Genomic DNA, 10621 nt, shown 5'->3' on the forward strand with positions numbered 1-10621 from the left:
CGTACAAGTTCTTCTAGTCTCACATTTTTGGGTTGGGGGAGGTGATATTTGAACCATAGCCACTTGTGGGGTAGAAAATGGATAGAAAAAGCAATGTTAGAAGTTATTAAAAACAGCTACCACACAAGTTTTAATTTAGCAACCGGGAATGGAAGTGGTGTAACTGGAAGTGGCATAATCAGAGGAGCCTCCACTGGAAGGGTTTAGTGTGTACTTGCAGCATCCTACGATGGTTAATTTTGTATGTCAATGACACTTGGCCACAGGGTGCCCAGATATTTGGCCAAACATTATTTGGGGTATACTGTTTTTTTTTTTTGTATGAAGTAGATATTTAAATGGGTAGATGGAGTAAGTCAGAATACCCTCCATAATGTGGGTGAGCCACATTCAATTAGTTGAAGACCTCAATAGAATAAAAAGGCTAACCCTCCTTCCATAGGTAATTCTACCACCTGACAGTCTTCAAATTGGATATCAACTCTTTTCTTGTTCTATAGCACCCTACCTAATGGCTTTTGAATTCAAACTGGTACATTGCTGATTTTGGCTTGCCAACCTCTATAATCATGTGAGCCAATTCCTCATAATAAACCTTTTTGTATATATTTACACATCTTACTGATGCCGTGGCTCTACAAAATGATACCTAACACAATTCTCTCCAGAGAATTGAAATTCTGTTTTTGGTCAGGCAGCTTCATCTTCTGCTTCTTGGTCCAATTAGAAAATAATGTTTCCTCTAGGACAGCAGATTCTCCCTCCCTTTAAAAAATAGGTTGAAGTTCCTCTATTTTTCCCATTCCCCACCCCCGCCCCACTGTGGGTCAGTATCCACTTATCAGAGAGAACATTCAGCCTTTGGTTTTTGGGGACTGGCTAACTTCAATCAGCATGGCATTCTCCAACTCCATCCATTTACCTGCAAATGCCATAATTTTATTTTGTTTTAATGCTGAATAATATTCCATTGTGTATATATACCACAGTTTCTTTATCCATTTATCTATTGGAGGGCATCTAGGTTGCTTCCACAGTTTAACTGTTGTGAATTGAGTTGCTATGAACACTGATGTGGCTGAGTTACTATAGTATGCTGATTTTAAATGCGGAGGGAAGACAAGGAGGGAAGGGGCATGGGGGCAGGAAAGATGGTGGAATGAGATAGACACCATTACCTGAGGTATATGGTGCAATGCTACATTGTGTATAAACAGAGAAATGAAAAGTTATGCTGCAATTGCATATAATGAATCAAAATGCATTCTGATTTCATATATACCTAATTAGAATAAATAAATTAATGATTAAAATAGGTTGAAAAATCACTCTGGAATGAAAGAATGAGTGTGCTTATAAATTATATATTTGTACCATTCCACCAATATATCTAATATATCACATATAATAACATGTAAATTGCATAAATGGGCCACTTCATTAATATAGGGACTGGGTTATAAAAAGATGGAAAAAAAGCCCAAACAGTTTTCTTTTACTCCATTAAATTGTCTTGCAATGCCCCTAGGGAGCTTGCACCCCACTTTGCAGAACACTAGCTTAGAGGTCCCTGCCCAATCTGACATCTTGGATGCTCTTAGGCTCTGTCAGCATGCCAGAAAGTTCCAGAGAGGAAATTGAATGGGAAATGGGAGAACAAGGTACTCAGGGTCTCCAGTTGACACCATCATCTTATCTCTTCATAGTCCACTTATTAGTTTAGCTCAAAGTGTTCCAAAGCTTGTTGAAGTGAGAAACAGGCCTGTGTCTGCCTGCCTTCCTTCCTTCCTTTTTAAAATAACTTTTTTGGTGATTATGGTGTTTAGCTATTTTGAGAAACTGCTGGACTAGACTAGGTTGTTTTTGTTCACTTTTGCAAATGCTCACAGCTTAATAGGAATGAATCCAAGCTGCATTTTTTTTTCAGGGAAGTTAAAAATAAAACAGGAAACAAATGTTGGTCTGGGTCCAAAAAAGTCTGAGAAGAAATAATTTTATGACAGGTATAAGTTACGTTTTTTCTTTGATTTTGCTTTTTCTTCTTTCTGGGTTTAGCACTACAAATCTCAAATTTTACTGAGATTAAGATTTTTACACTTTCCCAGCTGCTCAGGAAAATCATGAACATGAATGATATTACACTGTCGCTCTTGACTATGGCAGTGTGTGTGTATTTATATATTTTCCAAATTTGAATATCTAGGCATTGCCACAAAAGTAAGCAACATTTATATCTATAATTTAGGCATATGTAATTAATTTGTGTATTTATTATAACAATTACCTAGCAGACAATAATAAATTGGCCTAAAATAATTTATGATATTTCAGCAACGTTCCAACACACTAAATAATGTATCTTGAGGAAGACAGAGCTTTATCTGCTTTTCACAAAGGTGTCATTTGGACTAATGGCAGTTAGTAGTGACAGGGTTATTTAAGTGGTTATGTTCTGGCTACTTCTGCTATCAACTTCTAAGCCCTTGTTCCTGGAACACCCTCCAAATGCAATATTCCCTCTAAGCAGTGTTATGACAAGTCCTATTAATTTACTTGACAACTATTTATTGAGGTACTCTGTGGTGCTTGCCCACTGTTCTATTGGGTTGTCCCTGCTTTATGTAGAAGGCAAAACTGTACATGCTTCTTCAAGACTCCATTAAAAGCCCTCCAATCCCATCTAGAGCTGAGCTGAGAACTCTGCCTGATGTATTCCTTCTTTTCCTCCTTTGTAATCACTCAGTTTCTAGAAAGTAAAAATCATAAGGCACCAGGTGTGATGTGCAGCTCTTACATGATTCCCACTTTTTTTTCAGTCTTATCAATTCAATCATGTATTCTCAATTTGCATCATGAAAATCAAAGCACATGGTCATTTTGATCTTCATTAAACCTAAGGAATCTAGGGCTCAGAGTTGTTAAGTGATCTCTTGAAAATAGCATATGTGGGATTTGATCCCAAGTCTCTATGGTTCCCGAGAATATAGTGTTAGGGCTCACTGGTCCCTGACAAGGAACAACCCTAACCACTCTGCCAACTGAAGTGTTAGGGTTCTTGTAGTTTATTAAGAAGCAGAACTGGCTGCCAGAACCCAGGCCCCAGCCCAGCACTGCCCCACTGACTGGAAGACCCAAGCCAGACCCCAGCCCCAGCCCCAGGACTGCCCTGTCAATGACTGGCAGATCTACTCAGAAGCCAGGCCTACCCTACCTCCATCTTGGGACACTGCAATCATTGCCATAGCCCTCCCATGCAATAGCCTCCACCTTGGATCAACAGATAGGGCTTAGAAGCAGCTGCATCTCTGAACAGACAGCCTGCCCATTCAGCCTCATCTTTGAAAGTGTTTGCATCCATCCTGGAACACCCCCACTGCTATTTTGAGTTATCTCCACTATTGCCACCACCACCTTTAGTTGCATTTATCATGGGACACCAGCCAGGGTCTGGAAGCCCAATACCAAGGTGAGGTACAGGTAACCTGTAGGGACACTATAAGATTATAAGGTAGAAATTGTAATACCTCAGATTTGCACTGCAAGAAAGGAAGATATATAGACAATATGAAAAAACAAGAGAGGAAAGTACCCCCCAAAATCCAAGATACCACAATCATAGAATCCGTGGACAGTGCAGTTGATGAAATGTCATAGAAGGAGTTCAGAATGTGCATATTTAAAATGATCTATGAATTAAAGAATGACCTAAGTGAGCAAAATACATGCAACATTGGTCACTCCAACAAAAAGATAAGGGAGCAAATAAGGGAACCATTGATCACACCGAGAAAGAGAAAAAGGAGCAAATATAGGTAGCAAAAGATTACTTCAAGAAAGAGAATAGAGATTCTAAAAAAAATCAGAAATCCTTGAAATGAAGGAAATGATAAATGAAATAAAAAACTCAAAAGAAAGCATTACCAACAGACTTAATCATTTGGAAGACCAAACATCAGATAATGAAGACAAAATATACAATCTTGAAAATAAAGTTGACCACACAGTGAAGATGGTAAAAAAAAACATGAAAAGAACATCGAAGTATTATGGGATAACATAAAAAAAAACAAATATAAGATTTATTGGGACAGAGGAAGGTACAGAGATTCAAACCAAAGGAATGCATATTCTCTTCAATGAAATAATATTAGAAGATTTCCCAAACATGAAGAATGAGTTGGAAAATCAAATACTAGCAGCTTATAGGACACCAACTGTACAAAATTACAACAGATCTACACCAAGATACATTATAATGAAAATGCCTAGCATACAGAATAAGGATAGAATTTTAAAAGCCACAAGAGAAAGGAATCTGATTATAGAGGGGAACCAATTAGGATCTCTGCAGATTTTTCAACCTAGACCCTGAAAGCTAGAAGATCCTGGAACAACATATACCAAGCTCTGAAAAAAAATGGATGCCAACCAAGAATCTTATATCCAGAAAAATTAAGCTTTAGATTTGATGATAAAATAAAAACCTTCAATGGTAAACAAAAGTTAAAAGAATTTACAACTAGAAAGCCTGCACTATAGAATATCCTTGGCAAAATATTCCATGAGGAGGAAATGAAAATCAGCAAGGGGAGGTATTACACTAAAGGAAAAACCAACAAAAGAGAAACCAACTTAAGTTAAATAATGAGAAATAAACAAAAATGACCGGGAACACAAATCATGTCTCAATAATAACCCTGAATGTTAATGGCCTAAACCCTCCAATCAAAAGACACAGACTGGCAAAATGGAACAACAACAACAACAAAAAACAATATGCTGCTTTCAAGAGACTCATCTCATAGGAAAATACATCCACAAGCTGAAGGTGAAAAACATACCACTCACATGAACTGTAGAAACAAGCAGGGGTTTCCATCCTCATACCAAATAAAGTAGACTTCAAGCCAAAGCTAATCAAAAGGGATAAAGGAGAACATTTCATACTGCTCAAGAGAACTATACATCAACAAGATATAACAATTATAAATATGTATGTTCTGAACAATGGAGCATCTACATTCATCAAACAAACTCTTTTCAAGTTCAAGAATCAAATAGACCACAACACAATAATTTTAGGTGACTTTAACACACCTCTTTCAACACTGGGTAGATCTTCCAAACAACAGCTAAACGAAGAAACTGTAGAACTTAATAATACAATCAATAACTTAGACTTAATAGACATATATAAAATATTTCATCCCATCAACAAATGAATACACTTTCTTCTCAGCAGCACATGGTTCCTTCTCTAAAATAGACCATATACTATGCCACGAAGCAACTCTTAGCAAATATATAAAAGTAGAGATACTAACCTGCATTTTATCAGATCATAATGGAGTGAAATTAGAAATCAACGATAAAATAAAAAATAGAAGCTACTCCAACTGGAGACTAAATAATATACTATTGAATGAACAATGGGTTGCAGAAGACATCAAAGAGGAGAGTAAAAAATTCTTTAGAGATAAATGAGAACACTGACACAACATGTCAAAATCTCTGGGACACTCTGAAGTTAGTACTAAGAGGAAAGTTCATTGCATGGAGTTCATTCCTTAAAAGAAGAAAAAGCCAACAAATAAATGATCTAACATTACATCTCAAGTCCCTAGAAAAAGAAGAACAAACCAACAACAAAAGCAGCAGAAGACAGGAAATAATTAAAATCAGAGCTGAAATCAATGAAATTGAAACAAAAGAAACAAGTGGAAAAGTTGACAAAACAAAAAGTTGGTTCTTTGAAAAAATAAATAAAATTGATAAGCCCTTAGCCATGTCTATGAAGAAAAGGAGAGAGAAAACTGAAACTAACATCTGTGATGAAAAAGGAAATATCATGATGAACACTACAGAAATACAGAAGATAATTAGAAATTATTTTGAAAATTTGTACTCCAATAAAATAAAAAATATCAAAGGCATCAAAAAATTTCTAGAGTCATATGATTTGCCCAAACTGTGTCAGGATGATAGACACAAGTTAAACAGATCAATTTCAGGCAATTAAATAGAAGATGGCATCAGAAGTCTACCAACCAAGAAAAAACCCAAGACCAGATGAATACACAGCTGAGTTCTACAAGATCTTCAAAGAAGAACTAATACCAATACTCTCCAAATTATTTCATGAAATAGAAAAAGAGGGAACACTTATTCTATTCTATCCAAACTCATTCTCTAAGGCCAATATCACCCTGATTGCAAAACCAGACAAAGAAACAAAGAAAGAAAACTTCATACCCATATTGCTAATGAACATAGATGCAAAAATTCTCAATAAATTCTGGCAAATCGAATACAAAAACGTATCAAAAAGATAGTACACCACAATCAAGTGGGGTTCATTTCAGGGATGCAAGGTTGGTTCAACATATGGAAATCAATAAATATAATCCATCACATCAATAAACTTAAAGATAAGAACCATATGATCATCTCAATAGACTCAGAGAAAGCATTTGACAAAATACAGCACCCCTTTATGTTCAAAACACTAGTAAAACTAGGGATAACAGGAACATATCTCAACATTGTAAAAGCTGTCTAGGCTGAGCCCCAGGCTCACATTATTTTAAATGGAGAAAAAATGAAAGCATTTCCTCTAAAAACTGGAACAAGACAGGGATGCCCTCTTTCGCCAATTCTATTTAACATAGTTCTTGAAACACTGGCCAGAGCAATTAGACAGATGAAAAAAATTAAAAGGATATAATTAGGAAAAGAAGAACTCAAATTATCACTATTTGTCGACGACATGTTTGTATACCTAGAGGACCCAAAAAATTCCACCAGAAAACTTTTATAACTAATAAATTCAGCAAAGTAGCAGGTTATAAAATCAATACCCATAAATCAAAGGCGTTTCTGTACATGAGTGAAAAATCCTCTGAAAAAGAAAGTAGGAAAACCACCCCATTTACAATAGCCTCAAAGAAAACAAACTTGGGAATAAACTTAACAAAAGAGGTGAAAGACCTCTACAACAAAAACTACAGAACACTAAAGAAAGAAATTGAAGAAGACCTTAGAAGATGGGAAGATCTCCCTTGTTCTTGTATAGGTAGAATTATTATTGTCAAAATGACCATATTATCAAAAGCACTATACAGATTGAATGCAACTCCAATCAAAATCCCAATGACATTCCTCATAGAAGTAGAAAAAGAAATCATGAAATTCATCTGCAAAAATAAGAGACCCAGAATAGGCAAAACAATCCTTAGCAAGAAGAGTGAAGCAGGTGGCATCACTATACCAAACCTTAAACTCTACTACAGAGCAATAGTAATGAAAACAGCATGGTATTGGCACCAAAACAGACTGGTAGACCAATGGTACAGCCAATCTGGAAAGCAGTATGGAGAGTCCTTGGAAAACTGGAAGTGAAATCACCATTTGTCCCAGCTATCCCACTCCTTAGTCTATACCCAAAGGACTTAAAAACAGCATACTACGGGGACACAGCCACATCGATGTTTATAGCAGCACAATTCACAATAGCTAAACTGGGAAACCAACCTAGATGACCTTCAGTAGATGAATGGATAAATGTATATATAAATATAATATATATAATATATAAATGTATATATACACAATGGAATATTACTCAGCATTAAAAGAGAATAAAGTGACATTTGCAGGTAAATGAATGGAGTTGGAGAATATAATGCTAAGTGAAGTTAGCCAATCCCCCAAAACTAAATGCCAAATGTTTTCTCTGATTTAAGGATGCTGATTCATAATGGGGTTGGAAGAGCATGGGAGGATTAGATGAACTCTAGATAGGTCAGAGAGGAAGAAGGGGAAGGAAAGAGCCATGGGGATAGGAAAGATGGTGGAATGAGATGGACATCATTATCCAAAGTACATGAATGAAGACAAGAATGGTGTGACTCTACTTCGTGCACAGACAGAGATATGAAAAATTGTGCTCTATATGTGTAATATGAATTGTAATGTATTCTGCTGTCATATATAATTAGAATAAAAAATAAATTTAAAAAAGAAAAATGAAATCAACCCTTCTCTCTCACTCTGCACAAAACTCAAATAGAAATGGATCAAAGACATAAGAATTAGACATAAGAATTAGAAACTTTTCAACTGCTAGAAGAAAACATAGGGTCAACATCATTGTATAGGTGCTGGTACCAACTTCTGTAACAAGACCCCAAAGTATAAGATAAAACCAAGAATTAATAAGTGGGATACCATCAAACTAAAAAGCTTCTTCACAGCAAAAGAAATGATTAAGAGCATGAAGAGAGAGCCTACAGAATGGGAGAAAATCTTGTCCAGATACTCCTCTGATAGGAAATTAATATGCAGAATATACAAAAACTCAAAAACCTAGCATGCACACACACAGCAAAATCAAAAATCTCAATCAATAAATGGGGAAAAGAACTAAGCAGACACTTCTCAAAAAGAAGAAACACAAATGGCTAAAAAATATATGAAAAATGTTCCAAATCTCTAGCAATCAGGGAAATGCAAATCAAAACTACACTAAAATTTCACTTCACTCCAATCAGGATGACAATGATCAAGAATATGAACAACTGGCCAGATGCAGTGGCACATGCCTGTAATCTCAGTGGCTCAGGAGGCTGAGGTAGGAGGATTGTGAATTCAAAACCAGCCTCAGCAAGATAAGGTGATAAGCAGCTCAGTGCGACACTGTCTGTAAATTTTAAAAAATACAAAAAAGGGCTGGGGAGGTGTCCTGGTGGTTAAACGCCCCTGGGTTCAATCCCTGGTACAAAGAAGAAGAAGAAGGCGGGGGAGGGGGAGGGGGAGGGGGAGGGGGAGGAGGAGGAGGAGGGGGAGGGGGAGGGGGAGGAGGAGGAGGAGGAGAAGAAGAAGAAGAAGAAGAAGAAGAAGAAGAAGAAGAGGAAGAAGAAGAAGAAGAAGAAGAAGAAGAAGAAGAAGAAGAAGAAGAAGAAGGAGGAGGAGAAGAAGAAGAAGAATACAAACAACCATCAATGATGGTTACATTGTGTGGAAAAAGATACACTTGCACTTTGTTCATTGGACTGCAGACTAGTACCACCACTCTGGAAAGCAGTATGGAAATTCCTCAAAAATCTTGGGATGGAACCACCATATGACCCAGTTATCCCACTCCTTGGTATTTTCCCGAAAGATCTAAAATCAGCATACTACAGTAATATAGCTACTTCAATGTTCATAGCAGCACAATTCACAATAGCTAAATTATGGAATTAACCCAGATGCCCATCAATAGATAAACAGATTAAGAAATTGTGCTTATGTATATATTCAGCCGTATAAAAGAATAAAATTATGGCATTTGTCAGTAAATGGATAGCAATGGAGAATATCATGCTAAGTGAAATTTGCCAAACTCAGAAACTCAAAGGTTTAAAGTTCTCTGTCATATGTGGAAGCTATAGTAAAATAAAGGAAAGGGGGAAGGAAGGATAGGATAGTATAATGAACCAATCAAATTTAGATCAATTGATGAGCAAATGAAAGTCTAGTAGAGGAAGGAGAATGGGAGAGGGCAGGGAGGATGGATGGAAAGAGGGGAGGGAAAAATGAGGAGGTTATGAACTGAAATAGATTTCCATGCATATATGAATTTGTTGGCATGATAAACTACATAGTATGTATACTACATAGAACTAATATGTACAAGGATAAAACTCGAATAAAAAATTATAGTCCAATTAAGTCGCCACAAGATTTAGTATGCCAGCTTCAAGTATTGCTAAATTTGTTAAACATACTTTTGGCATCCAAAAATTCATAAATTGCATAGAAATTTCTATGTATTTGACTAGAGAAATGCAAATCAAAACTACTCTAAGATTTCATCTTACTCCTGGCAATCATCAAGAATACAGGCAACAATAAATGTTGGCAAGGATGTGGGAAAAAAGGCACACTCATACGTTGCTGGTGGGACTGTAAATTGATGCAACCACTATGGAAATCTGTATGGAGATTCCTCAGAAAACTGGGAATGGAACTACCATTTGACCCAGCTATCCCACTCCTTGGTTTATACCCAAAGGACTTAAAATCAGCATACTACTGTGATATAGCCACATCAGTGTTTATAGCAGTTCAATTAACAATAGCTAGACCATGATACCAACTTAGGTATCCCTCAATAGATGAATGGATAAAGAAAATGTGGTATATATACTCAATGGAATATTACTCAGCTTTAAAGAAGACTAAATTATGGCATTTGCCAGTAAATGGTTAGGGTTGGAGAATATCATGCTAAGCAAAATAAGCCAATCTCACAAAACCAAAGGCCAAATGTTTTCTCCAATATGCGGATACTGATTCACAATAAGGTGGGGGAGCACTAGGGAAGAATAGCATTTCCTTAGATTAGGTAGAGGGAAGTGATGGGAGGGTAGGGGAGGGGATGTGGGGATAGGAAAGATAGTAGAAGGAAACAGACATTATTTCTATAAGTATATATGTGACTACATGACCAATATGATTCTACAACATGTACACTCAGAAAAATGAAAAATTATTCCCCATCTATGTATGATATATCAAAGTACATAAATGCATTCTACTATCATGTATAACTAATTAAAACAAAAAAAAATTAAAGAAG

The sequence above is a fragment of the Marmota monax genome, unplaced genomic scaffold, assembly GCF_021218885.2.
Source record: "Marmota monax isolate L192 unplaced genomic scaffold, Marmota_monax_Labrador192_F-V1.1 WCK01_AAM20220418_F8-fsc00089, whole genome shotgun sequence".
In the NCBI taxonomy this organism is placed as follows: Eukaryota; Metazoa; Chordata; class Mammalia; order Rodentia; family Sciuridae; genus Marmota; species Marmota monax.